Raw genomic sequence first — 21,913 nt, forward strand, 5'->3', positions numbered from 1 at the left:
TTCTAAGTTATTGAAGGAACAAGTGTACACTGGGTGGAACACAACGGGATATTCTTCCCACTAGATCTTTTGATGCCTCCAATAGGTATAGCACACCCTAGCTAAACTGATTGTCAAGAGCCTGTTTACATCTCCATTTATGAAACTCTAGTAGAATCCATCAATGTCCTTATCATACATTAAGAAATCCCAATCAATTTTTTTGCCCAATGTCTTTTTAATGTAGCCAAATAAGCATATTTGTACACTAATTTAATGAGTCTAACTTCTTGAGTTCATGTACTATATCATTTATGTAAACACAGACCCTATATACATAGTAACTACATACTACTACATAAACTTGCTTATTCTTCAAGACACCCCTCTCCTTTGTCCCTCTCCTCACTTGCTTCTCTTGTCTTTCTTCTGTACTTTTCTACCCCTCAACAGAGGAGGACTTCTGTACTGGGTCCTGAAAGGTAAAGTATACATGTAATCCTTCTCCTTATTAAATGAAGGATGTTTGGCAAGTAGAACTCACTCATCTTCCAACTTCTGAACACAGGCTGATATTTTTTAGTTTATAAATTCAGCTTCAAATCATTTCCAACTTTACTATGATTTTAGTTCTAGATTCTTCCTTCTTGTCAAACACCTTACAGGGTCACTTGAAATTACTGGTATCTTTTAAAATTATATATCTCTTGTTGAATGCAGTAACAATGACATTTCAAAACACACTCAGTTGAAACATATTTTAACTATAATTCATTATATGAAGGGCCAGGATGTAACTTTGGGTAGAACACTTGTCCAACATGCATAAGACCCTGGGTTCAACCTCAGGACCTAAAAAAATTTTTAAATGAACGAAACTATTATATACCTATATTCAATTTAAAACCTAAATATACAGGGCATAGTCACACAAAAACAAGCAAACAAAAACAGCAAAAAAATCAAATAAAAACAAAAGGAACCTCTAGTTTACAAGGTCATTTTCAAAATCCCTAGGCTGATGATCTTCTTCATGGGTAGCAGAACAGGACTGGGAAGAGGGAAGCCAACAAGCTCCATGGAGAACCCCAAATACAGACAGAGCAAACTCATGAAAGGAACATACATTATCACACACCACTCTGTGTGATAGGATTAAGGGTGTGTGCCACCACTATCTGGCCTCTATGTCTAATCTAGTGGCTGGTTCTGTCCTCTGATCCCCAGATAAGTTTTATTGGGGTGCACAATATATCACCACATTTAAGGTACACAATATATCACCACAAAAGTCCTCCACTATATTCTCCACAGGATCCCCAGCACAGGACTTAGTTCAGAATACCAGAATGGAAACAGAGATGCCCAAGGGTATTGATATTCTGAATGAGCCTGGAAGAAATAGAAACTACACTGAGAAGTGGGGAGAGGCAATGGCAAAGTGTTAGCGAGGTCATGACTTTCACACAAAGCATCTTGAACATAATAAGGCAATGGTATACGGCATAGGCACTAGTCAGTGAATGAACACAACACAGAGCACATGTGGAGAAATGGCAGGGAGTATGCCAGATAAGTAGATGCATTTAAGAAAATCAGGACTCTCCATTTTGGGATAAATGTTGAATTCTTCTTGAAAACAAGACTTTACATAGATATTTGCCTTTAAAAATGAGCTTATTAAAGAAAATTTGGGAGAAAAATATGAGTATGTGTTAAAAACTAGGTTTTGTTTCCTTATGTGACTTATTTATTTATAAAACATCAGTGATTTTTTAAGTTCCTTATTTTAAAACTATAATTTATTATAAAAATTCACATTGCTGAATATATTTTTAGTGTTAGACTACTCTGACTAAGTCCCTGTATAAAACAAGACTCAGCTAAGTTAATTATTTGCCTGTATTTAATGACGAGCCAAACCCCTCCATATTATAATAATTTCATAGATTGGGAATCTGACATGGGTCAAAACTGAATTTGAAATTCTCTCCTAATCCATAAATAAGAGTGATTTTCCAGACTTGAAGAAATACCTCTTTTTCAGCAGTTTGCTTTGGGGAATGCTGACCTCTAACATTTCATAGTTCCTGAAATTTTTGTTGAATTGCATTACACATTTTTGGAAACATTATTACACAATATTATTGCATTAAACATTATTGCAAATGTATAAATAAATGCTGAACACATAGATAAGCTATTCCTAAATTAAGTGTAAATAAAAATATTTGATACATTTCATACATGCACAAACAAACCCCAAAGGAAATGAAGTTATTTTTTTTTTTTTTTTTTTTTTTTTTTTTTTTTTTTGGTTTTTCGAGACAGGGTTTCTCTGTGTAGCTTTGCGCCTTTCCTGGGACTCACTTGGTAGCCCAGGTTGGCCTCGAACTCACAGAGATCCACCTGGCTCTGCCTCCCGAGTGCTGGGATTAAAGGCGTGCGCCACCACCGCCCGGCTTAATTTTTTTAAAGTAAGAATAATAACTAAATATATTTAGATGGATAGATTGGAAAAATTATTCCATGTGTAACAAGTGAAGGAGAACCACACCCAATCTCCCAATTGTATGTAATAAGTAAACAGTATTTGTCATTCTAATAAGGCCATAAGTAAGAAGGAAATGTAACATAATTAAATTTTTATTGAATTTGTTGCCATAGTTGCAACTCAAGAAAAGCTTATGTAAACAGTGTAAATTTAATAAATACTCCATTTCAGATCTTTGACCCATTACAGTGTAGCTACACTACTTTATTCTCTCAAGCCACACTGTCCTTATTTCATGCCATGTCTTACCATTGCTGCATCCCTGATAGCCTATTTTATGAATTCATGCCTACTCTTTCCTCATAAGATCCCAGGGGGAAATCAAAGTATGATCCCACCCCAGGAAATAAATGGATTTATTGGGCTTACTTACAGAACACAGGTGAGGGAGGTCACACTGGGATAAGTTACCCAGAATGGATGATGTTTCTCCATAAAAGCACAGATGGAGTCCTTTTCAGTTAACCTTCCCCAGCTATTTTCTCTAGCATCTCCTGAGACCAGCCAACAGTTTGCAATTAAAACAGAGACATACAAATGGCTGGGAGGAGTAGCTGGAATCTCAGGAGAGAGTCCAGTGATCCTCTCCAACCCCTTCTTCTAGTGAAAGGATGTCAACAGTCCACAATCCCCATGATGATGATCTTCCACAGTCAGGCCCAGCTGATCCACTGAAGATGGTGGCTCTTTTGCTCAGAGATCTGTGTTCCACAACACAGGTTGTATTTTAACAGTGATTTATGCTTAAATTTTTCATGTTTATATAAGTACAACTACCGTGATGTGTATTTATATGCACATTGAATATACCTGTTTTAATGTTTTATTTATTATTAGCATGTGAGTGAGAAAGTACAGATGCATGTGTGGCAGTACTTTGAGGAGTCAAGTCTCTCCTTCTACCACAGGATCACAGTTTGTGGGGTACTGAACTGGTCACCAGACTTGCACTGAAAGCATTTTTTACCACTGAGCCATTTCATCATCCCCATGTATCTATCTGTCCACTTCTGCTACTTGCAAAAATTATCTTATACTGAATATGCTAAAACAGCAACAAATTATGACTCCCAGCTCTGGAGACAAGGATGTACAAGATCATGGTGCCAGATGATTCCATCTCCATTACCTCCTTCCAGCTCCTCCTAGTGACCCCTTCTCTATCTTCCTCCCAACTTCATGTCCTCCAGTTTTTATTCTTAAAACTCCTAAGTCCAACTAACACTGCCATATGTTCATGGGTATGGGACCATTCGCAAGTAAATGTACAACCTACTGCAAGCCATGTCCCCAAAGAGAGTGATTCTTACTCTCTCAGCAGCCACCCACTGTACGTAGCTACTCTATCAAGGGTGGAGCCTCTGGAGACCTTCTACCCTTACCGTTGGAATTTGTTTGGCTTGAGATTTGCACAGGTCTTGTGCAGGTAACCACAGTGGCTAAGAGTTATATGTGCAGCAACCATGTCCTCTTCAGAAGTCAGCATTTCACAGCTCTCATCTTCCTCCATCGTTTCTTACATTCTTTTCACCTGTTCTTCTGAAATGTTCCATGAACAAAAGACAGAAGAGGAAGAGCTACTTCCTGATATCTCAGTCAAGGCCATAGCTGCAGCCACTTTTCCTCCACTAGGCCTCACTCCCTATGGATCCCACTGCCTTTCAATAGTGCCATGGCTAGGAACCAAGCATTTATTAACAGGCTCTGGCATGGTGGGATTTAGAAGGACAAAAGTTAGCAGCACATTTTGGAGGGACTCCTATGACATTAGCAGGAAATAGAAAAGCAGCAGATGGAAGAATTAGAAAGAGATCTCAAGTCATGTCCACTGCAAGGGAGACAGAGTTTAGGATTTGAAAAATGACAAAGATAGGTAAGTTTGCTATTACCTTCAGGCATTTAGTAGACCTGACTTACCAAAGTATATACAAAGGGCTCCAGAATTTAAGGATTAGCCTGTGAGCACCTGAATAACTGACTCTTCAGTAGAGTAAGACAGAAGTCAAAATCTTTTTATTTATTTATTTTTTAATTAAGAAATTTTTTATTCATTTTACATACCAGTCACAGATCCCCTTCTTCCCTCCTCCCACTCCTCCAGACTAGAAGTCAAAATATTTATTACCCACAATATCCTGAACACACACACGCACGCACGCACGCACGCACGCACGCACGCGCGCACACACACACACACACACACACGCACGCACGCACACACACACACACAAATTCGCAGTGCATCCTAACAAACAGGCACTTGTGACTCATTGCCAAAACTCAGTGTCAGCCCACAGAAACAGAGGAAACAATATTGAAATACAGTAGAAAACAAATGTTAAAAAGATGTCCAAGAATTCAAAAAAAATGGTGGTTCTAGTTAATTACTGATCATCAAATTTCAACAGGAGATATGAAAGTTCTAAGAAGGAATCAAAAGACTATACGCTATATTTTTCCATGTAGCAATGTTTTGAGAATTTCATATAGGAGTACTGTATTTACATTATCTCCACTCCTTCCTCTGCCCTCAGTTCCTCCTAGCCCACCACTCAACTTCTCTTAAACTCATGACTTCATAACCTATTCTTCACTTATTGTGATGTATGTGTGGTATACAAACATACATACTCACACAAACATATATGTATATAAATCCTGATTGATGTCTATTTAGTCTTGCTTATATGTGTATGTATTTAAGGCTGACTACATGAGATTAGATAAATTATTGGGGACTAATCCCTGGGAAAGATTGATTCTCCTCTCAGGAGCCATTAATTGCCTGTAGCTCTTCATCTAGGGGTGGGGTTTTATGAAATTTTTTTCTATTCATATTGACATGCCAGTTCACAATGCTGTCATTGTGAAGGTCTTGTTTGTGGCCATAATGTTGAGATTTCATGGTTGCAATTTTCCTGTCATGCCTCATAACAGATGCCCTGATACTCTGGCATATATATATATATTCTATTTCCTGCTAGTCCACCAGCCTGGGTGTACAGAGTTTTATTGTAGATATACTAACCTATTTCCTGATATTCCATCAGCCTTAGGTGTACAGAGTTTCATTGTAGATGTACTAACCTATTTGCTGATATTCCATCAGCCTTAGGTGTACAGAGTTTTATTGTAGATGTACCAACTGGGGACAGTCACTTCAGAATCGATCAGTTGTTCTCTACTTTTTGATCAGCTGTGGCTTTCTGTGGTGGTCACCATCTGCTGCAAAATGAGCTTCTTTGACAAGGGGTGAGAGCCTCACTTATCTCTGTGTATAAGGATCATCATTTAGAATGCAGTCAGAAATTATAGTCATTTAAGAAAGTGGAAGCTATAGGTTATCTATCCTCTGGGGAACATGATGACCTCATTAGCCATGGGTAGTTAGCTAGGTGTACAGTATTAGGCATGAATTCCCTCATATTGAATGGATCTTAGATCCAAATTGCCTTCAAGTTATTCATTCCTAGACCTTACAGATGAATGGGACTATTGATTTCACTATATCCCCACTTCCCCACATACCCTGTGACAGAACATAAGTAACTTTGCCTCTGAATATTATCAGAAATATATGTGAAGTTCATAAGAGCCTTTCACTCTATGCAAATACTAAGATTGTTGTTTCCATTACTTCAGGAGGTTTCTTTCTAAATAGAAATGGTAAACATAAGTCCAAATGAAGATAACATACCAAGCCCCAAAAGTCATCCTCTGACTTCTACACACAATCCAAGGTAAGCACGTGTCCTCTCCTTACATACACAATGAATGCAAAAAAGTAAAAAGCATAAGAAGGATGGCAAATAAATGGTCTAGTAGTGTACTTCAAGGTCCTAGGTAAACAAAAATAAGCCAAATCTCCAAACAGTAGATGGCAAGAAATAATAAAGATCAGGGCAGAAACTAACGAAATGGGTATGAAAAGATCAACACATAGGATAAGTCAATGAAATGTTGGTTCTTTGGAAAAAAAATGAGCGTGATTACCAAACCTCTCCCAAACTAACAAAAATAGAGGGAAGAGACAAATTAATAAAATTAGAGATGAAAGAGATCTGTTACAACAGATTTCAAAGAAATGTGAAGAATCATTAGAGTGTGGAATGACTCATCCCTAACAGGCCAGCAAGCCCAAACCAGTAATAAGATACTTCCTGAGAGCCAACCCGGGTCTGCCTAAGGGCCTTAGCAACAGCAGCTGAGACATGATCTGAGATGACCTGGGCCAATGAGAAGCAGCCATGTCACACCAGCAGATGCACATTCACCAGACCTCCCCCTGGGGATGGTTGGAGGGTCTATAAGGCTTGCCTTTTCCTGAACAAACTGAGCTTGTTGTTTCGACATTCTCCCAGAGTCTGTGTCGGTTGCCTCTGTGCCTACTCGCCCCCTCCTCCAAAGGGAACAGCACAGGACCCTGCCACGTTAGAGAATATTTGAATATTTATATTTTAAGAAATTGGAAAACCTAGAAGAAATGGAAAACTTTCAAGACACACATGACTTTTCACAATTAAATAATTAAGACATAAACAACAAAAAGAAGATTCATACAAGTAATAACTTTGAAACAGTAATAAAATTCCCCTAAAAAGAAGAGACAATGATTGGGAAAATTTACTGCCTAACCTTTAAGGAAAAGACAATACTAATATTTTTCTGTTTGTTCTATGAAATAGAAATGGAAGGAACACTACTAAATTCATTTTAAGAAGCCAGCAGCATTATCCTTACAACAAAATTGGCTTAGAATACAAGAAGGAAAGAAAGAAAGAAAAAAACAACAACAAAACAAATTATCATCAATTGCCCTTATGAACATGGATGCAAATATTTTCAAATGCATACATTCAGAACAAATTCAAGAACATATTAACAACATCATGTGCCATGACTAAGATGTCTGCATCCCATGGTAGGCTTGGTAAAACATACACAACCAATTCCTGTATTTAACACATAAAAAGACTTGAGGACAGCAATGAGGTGATCTTCTCAACAGGTGCAGATAAGTTCTTTGACAAATTTCAGCATTCATTCATGATAACAGCCCCAGAAAAACTAGAGAAATACGTCTCAACATAATAAAGGTTATATATGACAAACCAGAGCCAACATTATACTAAATAGGAAAAAGCTAAAAAAAAAAAAAGTTCTTTCTCATCACTCTTATTCAGTATAATGCTCTAAGTCTTATTCAGCAATAAGACCAGAGGAAGAAATAAATGGGGAAAATAGGAAAGGAAGAAGTCAAAGTATCCCGTTTGTGGATAAAATGGTCATATACTTAAAAGACACAAACATTTCAGAACATTTCGTGCTGATTAGTTTTAACTGTCAAGACAACCTAGAATCAGTTGGGAAGAAAACCTTAATAGGGAAATTCCCCGACCAAGTAGGCCCATGGGTGTATCTATGTCTGTTGATTCTTAATCCATCTAAGAGGACCTAGCCTACTGTGGACAGCACCATTCCCTAGGAAGGGGTCCTGAATAGTGTAAGAGAAGAGAAGGCTAACTGAGAACAAGCAAGCAAAGATCCATGCTTTTTCTGTTCTTGGCTGTGAGTGTGATGCTTTAAGTTTTGGCCTGGACTTCCTACATCAATTGAGTATATAACCCAGAATTGTAAGTCAAATAAACTCGTCCTTCCTTAAGTTGCTTTTCACTAGGTTATTTTCTCACAGCAACAGAAATTAAACTAGGACCATTTTAGACTTGATAAACTCAGCAGAGAAATAAACTACAAAATCAATAGACAAAAGTCAGTTGTCTTTCTATGTAAACATAAGGGGGGGAAATTTCTATCACAATAGTTTAAGATATTTTTACACACAAGAAAGGAGGAATTAAAAAGTAATTGGTAATAAAACTTTAAAGCACAAGAGAAAGAAGTTAAAGAATACACTAGAAGATGGAGTGATAGCCCATGGGCACAGATGGATAAAATTCATACTGTGAAAACAGCTATGAGGCAATTGGGCCCAAAACCTGGCGAGGGAAGTCGGGATGAACACAGCACACATCAGTCAAGTTGCAAGCATCAGGACTCTCTTTATTCTTTCTTCCCCATCTTATATACCTTTTCAGGAGGAACAAACAAAATTGTTTATCAAACACCCAGGGTCAAGGAATGGTCAGCATGCCCCAGGAAGCCACAGCTGCCAAACCACAAAACATCCGCAGATATACCAAGATATACCAAACAGCAAAACATCCGCAGAACAGCCTGACCTCAGCGCACTCAGAACAGGGGAGGTGAGGGCAATCTTAGAGGGGTCAGAGCCATTCTGATCCCAACAAGCTATGTAACAGAAGTAAAAATACAGATTCAACATATTCCCCACCAAAATTTCAATGGCATTTTTCACAGAACAACAACAACAAAAGATTTCAAATTCATATTGGAAGCACAAAAAGACTCAAATGGCCAAAGCAATTATGATGAAAGATCAAGTCTGGAATATCACACACAGTATCTAGTCTCAGATTATATAAGAACTGTAGTAATAAAAATAGCATGGCACTGCCCCCAAACAGACAAAGCATAGGAGAGACAATATAGAAATAAGCCCAAAGAGCTATGTTCACTTAATTTTTTTTTTCTTTTTACAAAATTCCCAAAAACTTACACTGGGAGAGAGGGTGGACTCTTTAGTAAATGTTGCTCGGATAACTAGATCCATATATCTCACCAATACAAACATTAATTCAAAATTAATCAAAGACTTTAAAGTAAGACCTGGCCTTAAAGTAGATAGACTTGCATATAGGTAAGCTGTAACTTCAAGGTACAGCTACAGGGCAAAGACTTTCTGAAAAGAAAATGTCACAGGAAATAATCCTCAGATTTGACAAATGGGACTATGAGATGCTAAAAATTTCTGTGCAGCCAGGGAAACAATCATCTGAGACAGCCTACAAAATGAGATAAAATATTAGCCAACTACATATCAGGCCAGGGGTTAGTATTTAGAATATGTAAATAAGTGCCAAACCAAAAAATCTAATCAATGAATGGTCTAATGAATGGAAGAAATGTAAATGGCCAATGAATGTTTGAAGAAATGTTTTATAACTTTAGCCATTAGGGAAATGCAAATTAAAATTGCATTAAAATTCTTACTTGTTGCTGGGTGGTAGTGGCACATGCCTTTAATTCCAGCACTTGGAAGGCAGAGGCACGTGGTTCTCTCTGAGTTCGAGGCCAGCCTAGTCTACAGAGTGAGTTCCAGGACAGCTAAAGCTACTCAGAGAAGCTCTTTCCTAGAAAAAAAAAATCCTGCTTGTCCCAGTCAGAATGCCTAACACCAAGAAAGCAATGGTGGTAAAGATTCAGGCGGCCGTGGCACATGCCTTTAGTCCCAGTACTCGGGAGGCAGAGCCAGGCCAATCTCTGAGTTTGAAGCCAGCCTGGTCTACAGAGCGAGTTCTAGGACAGGCACCAAAACTACATAGAGAAACCCTGTCTCGAAAAACCAAAATAAATAAATAAATAAATAAATAAAAGATGTGGGGAAGTGAGAGCCCTATCTAAGACTAGTGGTTCTGTAAACTGGTGTAACCACTATGAAAATTATTATGGTGGCTCCCTAAAAAACTAAACTATCATATGACCCAACCTTACCACTCCTGGCTACATACCCATAGGATTCTGTTAACTGTAGAATTACTTGCACAACAATGGTATTGCTTCACTTCCTAGTAGTTTAGATGTTCACCAACAGGTGAATGGATAAAGAAAAAGTGCATACATTCCATTTTATTTTATTCAGCCATAAAAATAAATTGGGACATTTGTAGGAAAAAGGATAAAACTGGAGATCATTACATTTAGTGAAATAAACCAGTTTACTAAATACAAATATCACATGGAGTCACTATTGTTGAAGACACCATTTGCTTTGGACACAGGAGCAGGAAGATCTGAGCTGGTTCTACGCCAAAAGCCTCGCTCCTGAGAATTAGCTTACGTGGTACCAAAAGACGCCATGGAAGCTTCCAAGCAAGGAAGCAACCAACAGTCCAGTCCTATCCAGCTATGATTCCTATGAACCACAACAATGACCAATGTAGGGAGATAACACTAGGGGTACAATAGTGGTACAAATGCTTTGGTGATAACCAACAGCTCTCTGGTTGAATGTAAGGTCCACACAACATCAGGGAAAACATGCCTGGTCCTGGCAACCTAGCCAACTACTTGTAGATAGTATCAGGAATCTTGGAGGTGAACCTACAGCTACCACTTTACTATAACGGGAGAATTCCTATCTATATTCTAAATATTTATCCTTATATTCACAGATAAGTATAGGCCATACTATTTGTGAAATTTTAGATTTAGATATAGCTCCATCTCTTCTTCCCCCTTCTTCTTCCTCCTCCTCTTCCTTCTCTCTCTGTCTCTCTCAGTGGATCACAGGAGAAGGAAGGGGTCCATGTGATGGTTAATGCCATCAATTTATTGGAATTACATAGGAGAAAATCTTCTGGGAATATCAGTGAAGGATTTTTTTGTGTTAGGTTAACCTCTGGGCATGCGTGTGGGAAATCGTCTTAATAGGTTAATTGGACTTCAGTGGTACTACTCCCTAGGTTGGGTTACATTAAAAAGGGAAAGCTATCTGACCATCACCATGAACTCTTGATTCTCTGCTTTCTGATTGTGTGCATGATATGACCCCCCCTGCTTCCAACTCTTGCTGTCCTGACTCCATTCATGATGTACTGTAGCCTTGAACTGTGAGCCAGAATGAATTCTTTTTCCCTTGAGTAGTTTTTGCAGAGTACTTTATCGCAACAACAGGAAAAGAAACTAGTGAGAACAGAAGCTAATGAAAAGTAGGTAACACGAAACCAGAAAGGGGATTGGGGTGGGGTGGGGTGAGGAAAAAGAGGACCTAACAAGAGGGTAGTGGAGAGAAGAATGAATAACAACAAAGTATGTTGACATATATGTAAGAGAATGTCACAATGCAATCCATTACTTTGTGTGCTTATGCAGTTTTAAAAAGTCTATACAATATACAGAATAAAAAAATTTCAGATTTTACAAAAGCTATGGATTCACCTATAACGGATGTGCCCTACAAAAAAAAATCCACTTCCAGGTTTAAGAGACCTGAAAACACAGATATAAGCAAGTAAGCAAACCAAAACAGTAAAGTAGGAGAAATCACATACATGGGAAGTTATACATGCTATCTTATTTTTTTTTCTCTAAGTTTTGGCAAAAGACAAGCGATCGACTGCTCACAAAAACCTCATGGTTTGTACACTTTATAACTTGTGTGCATGTTAACATTGCAACAGAAACACAGGATTGAGAAATGCAAAGTGCCATTATATGAAAACTTTAATTTTACTGGACTATTCCAATAGTAATTGTCTTAATTAGGGTTTCTATTGCTGTGAAGAGACACCATGATCATGGCAACTCTTATAAAGGACAACATTTAACTGGGACTGGATTACAGTTCAGAGGTTCAGTCCATTATCATTATGGTGGGAAATGGGCAGTGTACAGGGAGACATGGTGCTGGAGGGGTAGCCTAGAGTTCTACATCTTGACCTGCAGGCAGCAGGAAGTGGTCTGAGTGTCACACTTTGCAAAGCTTGAGCAAAGGAGACCTCCAAGCCCACCCCCACAATGACACTCCTATTCCAACAAACCCACACCTCCTAATAGTGCCACTACCTACGAGACTGTTGGAAATCCAACAAAAAACAAACAAACAAACAAACAAACAAAAGAAAAACAAAAAAACAAATTTCAAAGAGAAACAGGTAGAAAGCAGCAGAGAGTCAGACAGAAAGCAGTGTATCAGTCACCCCTGAACCCCCACCGAAGGGTTCATGTTGGAGGGTCACTCAATCTGAAAATGCAGAACCCCTTGATTTCTGGTGATTCTGCCTTCGCTCACAGACTGTGAGGGGGTCTGTGGTTGCTCTCATTTATTCGTTTTGTCTCCCAAACAATGCTTCACAGACATGTTTTGATCTTGAATTTTGGTATCTCTCATGTGGCCACTGTAGATATTTACACTCACAAGCTCAAGTTCTTGGTCCCTCCAACAAATTTAAAACAAAGCTAAACATTAAATTTTGCTAAGACTTTGATGTAAGCGTCTCCGTTTTTTGCTTTCAATACAATACTATTTCTTCATTTGAGTTCTTGGCAGTTATTGCTGACAAGAACATTATTAATTGTTACATCTATTCTGACAAATCACGTGCGAAGCAAAATGGAAAATTCCAGAACTTCACTCCCAAGTGCCTGCCCCATGTAAACTCCTCCCAAAGCACAATAAGGCCAAGTTCTCAGATCTGTTTGTGTCTAGTTGTGGTTTTGTGAGAGGTCAAGGGACATTTGGGTTTGCCCACTTCTTTAATTTTCCTTCGCAGGGATGAAACACTTTAGTTTGATATAGTACTTGTGCCAGAGAGCGTTAATTAACCAATTAACCAATGTCCTCTTTCTAGAGTCAGAAACCATGAGCAGGCCTGTTCTTGCCTCCCGCAGCACCCCATTCCCCGCTGTCCCTCTTCCTCCCAGATCAGAACAGTGAGGCTGGGAAGCTAGGCCAGACCCAACTCGGAGGAGCCGATTCGGAGATTCTGAGCTCTGCCCTAAGGGCTCTGTTGGCGACTGCACCCTGTTTTCCCCGCGCTTGGCTGGGGATCAGGACGAAGGCGCCCCACCCTGCAGGAAGCCCTCCCCTAGAGGCTCGCCCTCTGCCCGCCCTGGATCGCCCCACCTCCTCTGCGCCTTCCTTCTTCCCTGGGCAGGATAGTGGAGCGCGGCCGGAGGCGCCTGCAGATGCGGGCGGTGAGCGGGGCCGTCGGGGAGCGGGGGTCCCGGGAAGTTTGCGGGATGCGGGAAGGCGCGGGGTCCTTGGCAGTGGTGGTGGCGGCGGGGCAGCGTCCCAGGCTGGAGTTCAGCCGCAGGTGGTTGCGCAACTTTAGCGTGGTGGTGTGGGCGGGGTTTCCTGCCTTGGGGAACTGTCTGCACCCCGGGTCTAGGGTCTGACAAGTCAGTGGGGCACCAGGTGCAGGCTCCATGGGAGAGTCACTCGGCCCTGGTGACAAGAGGGTACAGACCCTACTGGAGCAACCCTCTCCCAGCGTTTCCGTTTTGCACCAGTGGCAGCCAGTCGCCTCCTTGCAAGCTCCAAGGGTGTCTCCTCAGGCCTCTGACAGGTTCAGATAACTTTGCAGAGTTTGATGGGCAGAGACTGTGTTACAAGATAGAGCCTGTTTCTCCTGTTACGTTACAGAGTGCAACATTAGCCTTTCGGGACTTAGATTTTATATTTATTGTGTGAATGTATATACTCTTTAGATCCGCAGTTTGCTTGTGGTTTTATTTGTATGAAGTATTTTATGTGGAGCCAGTAACAGACGTGCAAATGAAGACATTATGCCGTAAGCTTGATTTCCAAGGTACTTCAGGGAGCCAGATGCTACTGCGGAAGTAAACACTTAACATCCACCTTCTGACCCTTGCCACAGGGAAATAAGGAATCGAAGGCATTATCACTAAATTAGTCACACTGTGACATTGTATGGGCTAATGACTTCACCAGAGCAGAGGACAGAAATCTGTCACATTATGTACAATGTAAGTACAATCTTTAAATGCCCACAAGAAACAGCTCATTTAGGGGCAATAAGAAAGTTTAATAAACTTTCTAGTTCCATCACACTTTAAGTCTCTTGAGGCTCAACTACAGGGAATCGGAAAGTACAGTAAAAACAGACTTTAATTTAGTATAAAATAGCACAAAATTGGAAAAAAGTCTCTTAATTTTTAAAATTTTATCTTATGGTGCATCAGGAGATAGAAGATACATAGTCTAAAGCACTAGACTTTGGGAAGGCCTAAATGTTCTAACATGGAAAATGGCAAAGTGCTAATTAAAACACAAACGTGAACAAAAGAGTGTGTATCAGTGTATAGGTACAGTTATAGCTTGTATGTATGCTGTAGCCTTTGAGGACTTGGAATACAGAATGAATTGTTGTTACTTTGGATGCTCATGTCCTCTTATATATTTATATATGCCTGTTTATAAAGAAAATCTGATGTTAAAGTAAGAAAAACAATAAAGTTATAGAGAGTATCTGTGGTTTGTACTTCATGTATATATTTCCTTTCTGGATAGAGTAGCTATTATTTACTATAGAAAAATATGTTATCTTTCCTGAGGATTTTCATCTTCTTTTCACTTTCTTTTTCTTAAAGACCCTTTTGAGATACTTCCTTGGGGAACCACGTGTTCCCCTTCAAGAATATTGATGGTTATCATGTTTATTATAGGGACAAAGGCACAAAATTTTTGTGTACTGAGTATCCTAATCATTAGTGTTGTCTAAAGCAGCAAATAAAGGCAAGTTCATATTTCTCATATATTTCACCAGCATTGTGCTAAAACCCACCTTAATGGCACACATTCTTTTGAACGAAATACATAAATACGCTGTTATTTAAGAAGGAGAACATCTGTCCTGAAAAACAAAAATCAAACCATTGAATGAGAAAAATGAAAACTTTTGGAAGAGTCCTAACATCAAATAAAATTTTGATACCCTTCCTATAATTGACGGAGAAATGAAAACTAATGAGCAGCAAGCGAGCAAATGACAAAGGAGACCTTTCCTGCAGCGGGGATGGGAATGACTTCCAGATGCCGTTCGAGCCTACTTACCCCTCCTCCAGCACAAAGTGTCTGGGAAATCAAGACAAGTTTCCTTTTCCTGCGAGACAGACAATAGCAAACACTGGGAGAAACCACTGTATTGCCCATTTTTTTTGTCCAGTGTGTGAATTGGTTTAAAGCCTTTGGATATCAATTTAACAATGTTTAAAGTGCACAAATATTTTCCCCAGCCAGTGGCTATCAATTTAAACAGTGTTTAAAGTGCACAGATATTTTACCCACTGACTCTACTTCTGGAATTCAAGACATTGATATACAGAGTTGTCTACATAAGTTTGTCTCATGGTTGTTTATAATAGCATAAATGGTGGGATAATTTAAGATTTCACTGTTAAGCAACCAGTCAAATAAATTAAGTCATTAAATGAGAATAGTTCTACTAAATGAGAATAGACATCTTAATAAGAGAAGATATGGAAGATACCCATCTCTACTAAAACATAAACAACACACAGTGATATATATTACATACACAAAACTACACAGAAATATGTACAGTTGGAATGCAAAATGTCCAATATAAAGATAAGAAATGGGGAGTGAATTCATTTTACGTAATGGCTTAACTGCTTGAGTAACTGTTTGCTTTTAGATTAAAGAAGTCTCTTTCATATGCATAGCTTTTCAAGGCTATTTACGGTAAGCCACACGCCTTTCTGTGTATCTAGTCGGAAGATAACACAGTCATGACTTGGCAGCATTCCTGACTGTGTACTTGGCTTGGTGATTGATGATCCTTATATAAATAGTCCTAATAAGAAACCCTGTCTCGAAAAACAGAAAACAAAACAAACAAAAAAAAAATAGTCCTAATAAAATGTTCTACATAAATGTAGCAAGAATATTTTTGTACACTGTATAATGAAAACATTTCCTTTTTGAAAGCTAAAAGGAAAAGAACAAGTCGCCTTTTCAAACAATTTGTACAGGTTTAATTTTAATAATTGTCTGTGGATTTGCCGCTCACTCTGCTTCCATTTTAATACATCCTATATTTTGGAATGTATCCCCCCCATACAACCCACAAGATCCTTAACATTTGGTAAAGAGAAGGAAATGGTTAACTGTACACTTTTCTTTGGGAGGATTCATGGTATGAGTAAAATAAGGAATATTTTAGGTTATAAATGCCACACCAAAATTTGGTTTTTTTTTTTTTCAACGTTTTCATTTGTTCATTGAGAAGCGGCTTCTCCAGCTCCTTGTAGGGTTGAGTTTATGCAGTGAGGTTCTAGGAATATCAGTTATGCATGTAGTTCTGATGGGTTTGTCTATGTGACATTTTTTACTGTCACCTTTATTTTGACAATAAAAATCCCTATCTACATTGCCTGCGTTGGGTACTTCCTCAACTCCAGTCCACACACAAGCACCACTTCCATTGCAGAACTGTGGAATATGGCTGACTGGGTCCTTCCGTGACTCTTAATCTACTCAATATTCAGCCCCTCCACTGCTAGTTCTCTCGTCACAAAGAAACCACAGATGCCGAGAATCGGGCTTAAGATCTATGAAGAGAGTTATAGGAGGGGGTATGCATTCAGCATTTATGTCTGGCGAACTCTAAGGGCTGTTTCATTATGGATTCACTGTGAAGGAATATGCTGCCAGCTTTGTTTTCTATTTTATAAAGTTCAGAATATAATATACCTATTAAAAAATGTAAAGAAGAAATAGAGTTTATTTTTGACATATTTTCTCCTTTTTTTGTATTTTGACAAACTCTTGTAATATTACAGATTACACTGTAAACATTTCATGGTTCTTGTAAAACCATTTGCAAGATTATTAGTTTACGGTGTTTCGTTGTGAGGTGTTTCAGCATGCTACGCTACCATACATGTTTACAGGTGCTGCTGCTTGCTTCCAGTCTGGATTCTTCTTCAGAAAATAAGAATGCCACTTAAAGCAAAACCATTATGAAGTCTCTGGAATTTGAAATAGAGGAAAATTACTTAGGTTTAAAAAAGAGATTTTAGAGACCATTACATCATTATTATCTTGGTAGTTGTTCTCTCCCCTTCTTTTTTGTCCCCTCTTGTTCCCTCCCTCGGTCCCTCTGTCCCTCTGTTCCTCCGTCCCTCTCTCCTGTTTCCCTCCCTCTCTCTTCCTATTGCTTATTGATCTTCTGTCTGAACACATTACACAGCTTTTTCATGTTCTGAATAGTTCTTAGTGACTTCCTCAGAAACCTTTCTATAGAGGAAATGTAGAAATGTCACATTTTACTTTTTGTTTGTTTGTTTGTTTTGAGACAAGGTTTCTCTGTGTAGCCCTAGTTGTCCTAGCACTACGTAGACCAGGCTGGCTTCGAACCCAGAAATCTACCCGCCTCTGCCTCCCAAGTGCTGGGATTAAAGGTGTGTGCCACCACCACCCTCCTACCCATTTTTATTTTTAATCTGCTTTCCTCATTTCTTTTTTCTAACATAATTGGCCTGGCAGGACCCTCCAGCATAACACTGAATGAAGAGGAGACTAAACACCCTTGTTTTTGTTTTGTTCGAGGAAGCAGTCTTTTTTGGTTCTTTTGTTGCTGGCTATGGAATGTTCCATGAGCTCTTGGCCAGATTACTGAAGTTCCATTCTCTTTATACGTTATTGAATGTTTGGCTTTATATTTTTAACCAAAAAAAGAAAATTGGATTCCTTAGAGGTTTTTCTGGGGTCTATTGAGATTAAATGAAGTTTTGCTTTTCATTTTAGTAGTATGGTTACATTGGTTGATTTTTATATTAAAATTATATTGTTGGCTATAAAAGAATATATGTGAATAAAAATTCTTTAAAAATGTAAGAAATACACTCAAGTAAATAAAATACTGTATTGTTATTGAGATAAATTCCACTTGGTTGTAGTGTACATAAAGTGATATGGCTAGAGTTTGTTCTGTAGTGTTTTTTTTGTTTTGTTTTTTTTTTACTTTAGGGGTCTAAGTTCTTAAGCAGTGTTACTATAGCTCTCTTTTCATAGTTTCTGAGTCTGGTTATATTAGGGTCACTCTGAGCCAACAAAGTTAATTGGATACATTCACTCTTACTTCTGGGAGATTTGCAAAAGCTTGGCATTCATTCTTTTTAAGAGAATTTTGTAGCTTATCAGAGAAATACTGTGTTCTCACTTTCCCTGTGTGGGAAGATTCAATGCTGACTCATTGTCTCGCTGTGATTCTAGTTACGTTTTCTGTTTCTTACCAAGTCACCGTTAGTAGTGTGCCTTTCTAGGAAGGCCTGTGTCATTTAGTTGATCTAAACTCTGTGTGTGTGTGTGTGTGTGTGTGTGTGTGTGTGTGTGTGTTTTCTATAATAAGTATATTATAATATAACATTTAAAAAAAGCAAACAGAAGCAAAACTGACATGATACACGGCAGGGCTCAAACTCAGGACTTCACCCAAGTTGAGAATTCATTCTACTATTGAGTTACCTCCTTGGCCATATTCTTTTGTTTTTCTATAATTCGTCTGTCTGTTTTTCTATTGTTGCTCTGTCTGGCTGGACAGTTTTCACTGATTAAGTTTGTAGCTTTTTCACATAGTCTCCACTTGACTATTGATTTCATCCACTGATGTTCAGATTTCTTTTTCTTTGTATTATCTCAGTTCTAAAACTTATATCTACTCTTTTATATCTTTTATTTCTTCTCTGAGACTTTCAGTCTTTCCAGACTTTCTGGAACATTTTTAAATGTTTCATTTACTTTTAGTATCGTGTACATGATGTGTAAGTGTGAGTTTCTGTGCCCAGGACACACATTAGGAGATCAATGGACAACCTTGTGGAGTCAGTTTCTTCTTCCACCTTTGTGTGAGTTCTGGAGCTCAAACACAGGTCATCATGCTTGTGTGGCAAATCCTTTACCCACTGAGCCATTTCTTGGCCCTGGAGAATTAATTAAATACCTATATTATATGTAAGTCAACATTGGTATCACCTTAGCATTAACATGTTTTGATATTTTCTAGAAGTTGACCTTTTTATGGCTTTTTTGTGCTATGATTTTGTATTGTTTCCTGGACATTTTGAGTATTATTTAGGAGAACCCAAGTCTAATTAAACTCCATGGAGAAAGTTGACAGTCACTGTTTTGCCAGGCAGTTCATCGACTTGGTCTGAGGCCTTTCTCCCTGGCCAGCATCTGAGTGGATGACTTCAGTGCCGGCTTTATTTTCTGTGACATTCAGCTAGCTCTTGAGCGGACACAATCCAGCACTCAGGCTCACACTGGCCACTATTTTATATTGTTTAGTTCTCTAGGTCTTTGTTAGGCTCTGGGAAACATGACTGGGAATTCTTTAGAGTAATCTTTACCTGCCCAAGCCAGAAACACAAGGCATACATATCCTGATACCACCAAGAGCCTCCTTCTGTATTTTAGACTACTCTGAAATGGTATGAAGCCAGGAGTACCAGAAAGGAACTGAAAACTTCTTTCCCCGTGTTACTGGTTTTATTCCTATAATTAAAGTAGGCTAGTAACTTTTCAGTTAACTTTTCAATTTAGTTCTGACAGCTACCCAGAGTCAATACCGACTCTGCAGTTTCACAGCTGCCAACAAGTTTGAGGTTTCCAGATCCCTTCCACTCTGACAATCTCATGAGTCTCCTCATCCCTTCAGGTGTGATCATTTTCTGTAACAACTCACAGGACAGGGCTCTACAGGTGAGTAAAGCTTCATTATAAGGAATACAAATCAAAATTAGACAAATAAAAATGCACATCAGGGAAGGACTGGTGAAAAGGTTCAGTGAGTTGGGATGCTTTCTGCTGAACCTGAGGACCTGAGTTCACTTCCCAGAATACACACTGTAGAAGAAGACAATGACTTTTGAAAGTTATTCTCTGACCTCCACACACTCACCATACCTCTTGCATGGCCTTCCCCTACATACATTGTGTAAAGCTTGGATTGTTGCCCTAAACAAAGCATTCATCCCTTCCCTCATTGGGATTGCAGTGACTGCTTTTCTGGCCTGATGCTTCTGTGTTTACTAGTTGGGAAGCTGACTTGAGCTTCAGTGTTCAGTTTATATTGGGGTGTCAGTTCATAAGCATTACTGCTAAAAGTCCTTGGCTATGAGTCTCCTACCTCCCTAGAGGTCAGGCAGATAGAGACATTCTAATCCTCTAAACATGTGATGTGTCTTTTTGACATGACCATCTACATCTTGAGTCAGCCCTCTGCATAACCTCAGGTGTGATCCAAGGGGTGTGTCATGTACAGCAAGAATAATCCTGTCACTGAGACAGGGTTTAGAACCCAGGACAAGACCAGAGACACTGAGTTTGTTGTTATCTAGCACTAAATTACATTTTACATACATATAAATCACACATATAACAACAAAAGTTTAATAACTATCACTTCAATGGAGGTGGAAGAAAATGATTCAGACAGTAGCAAGACCTAATAAACTTCTTTTTTTTTAAGAGCTAGTAGGTATATCTTTTTAAAGACATAGTAAATATTCTTTATTTAAGGCCTAATAGGGTTGTCTTTATTAAACAAGGCATATGCATTTCCTGAGAACAATTATAATAACATATTCACCTCTCTTGGATCCTTGTGACATATGAGGCTAAGTGTGAACATTTGAAAAGAACCACAGTATTTTATTTAAGCCTTTCATATTCACTAAATGTAATATGACTCCCACACAAACACAGTATCACTCAGATGCCTACAGACACTTAAGCTTTCAACTCTGAAGACTATGCTTAAGGCACGTAGTCAATTCTCTAGTCCATGAACGTTGATGTTGAAAGTACAATGAGCTTGATATGGTGACCAGGACTAAAAGAGTTGGAGACAACCCCTGTTCCCACTGTTAGGATTCCCACAAGGGGACCAAGCTACACAACTGTAACATATATACAGAGTGCCTAGGTCAGTAACATATAGGCTTCCTCATTGCAGGTTCATTCACTGTGAACCCCTATGAGTCCAGATAAGTTGGTTCTGTAAGTTTTCTTGTGGTGTCCTTGACCCCTCTGGCTCCTACAATCCCTTCTCCTCCTCTTGTTTAGGATTCCCCAAACTCTGCCTGATGTTCGGCTGTGGGTCTGCATTTGTTTCCATCAGTTGCTGGATGATGTCTCTCTGATGACAATCAAGTTTGGTACCAACCTGGTTACAAGAGATGTCCAGATCAGCTACATATCTGATGTTGCTAGGAATCTAAGCTGGGGTCTTCCTTTAGATTCCTGGGAGATTCTCTTGAGCCAGGTTTTTACCTGACCCCAAATTGCACCCCCTTTCCAGTAGTCTCTTTTGGTGCTCTCCCCTCTGTTCCCCACAACCTGATCGCTCATGTTCCCATTCCCAATCTGCCTTCAGTCCACTCATGAAATCTTCTATTTTCCTTTCCAGGTTGTCCTCCGTGAACCCTCCTCATTACCTAGCCTCTCTGGGTCTATGGATTGTAGCATGGTTATCCTTTATTTAACAGCTAATATCTACTTAAGAATGAATACATTACCATGTTTGTCTTTCTAGGTCTGGGTTACTTTATTCAGGATGATTTTTTCTCTAGTTCCATCCATTTGCTTCCAAATTTCCTGGTGTCCTTGTTTTTAATAGCTGAGTAATACTCTATTATGTAAATCTATCACATTTTCTTTATCCATTCCTTGGTTAAGGGGCATCCAGGTTG

The 21,913-nt window shown here is 38.9% G+C and overlaps 1 protein-coding gene across 2 annotated transcripts in view; it reads left to right on the plus strand.

Moving 5' to 3' along the window:
* The first annotated feature begins 6,189 nt into the window (after positions 1-6,189).
* The window catches only part of Plscr4 (phospholipid scramblase 4), a 45,532-nt gene continuing 29,808 nt past the window's right edge, over positions 6,190-21,913 (plus strand). The window contains exon 1 of one of the 2 annotated variants that reach the window (XM_059268369.1): positions 6,190-6,273. The gene's annotated coding sequence lies outside the window, so the exon portion shown is untranslated. Of the gene's footprint in view, positions 6,274-13,293; positions 13,370-21,913 lie in introns of those variants that run through there. The other variant, XM_059268368.1, reaches the window with a different exon arrangement.

This window comes from Peromyscus eremicus, chromosome 7 (genome assembly GCF_949786415.1).
Source record: "Peromyscus eremicus chromosome 7, PerEre_H2_v1, whole genome shotgun sequence".
NCBI classification, from domain to species: domain Eukaryota; kingdom Metazoa; phylum Chordata; class Mammalia; order Rodentia; family Cricetidae; genus Peromyscus; species Peromyscus eremicus.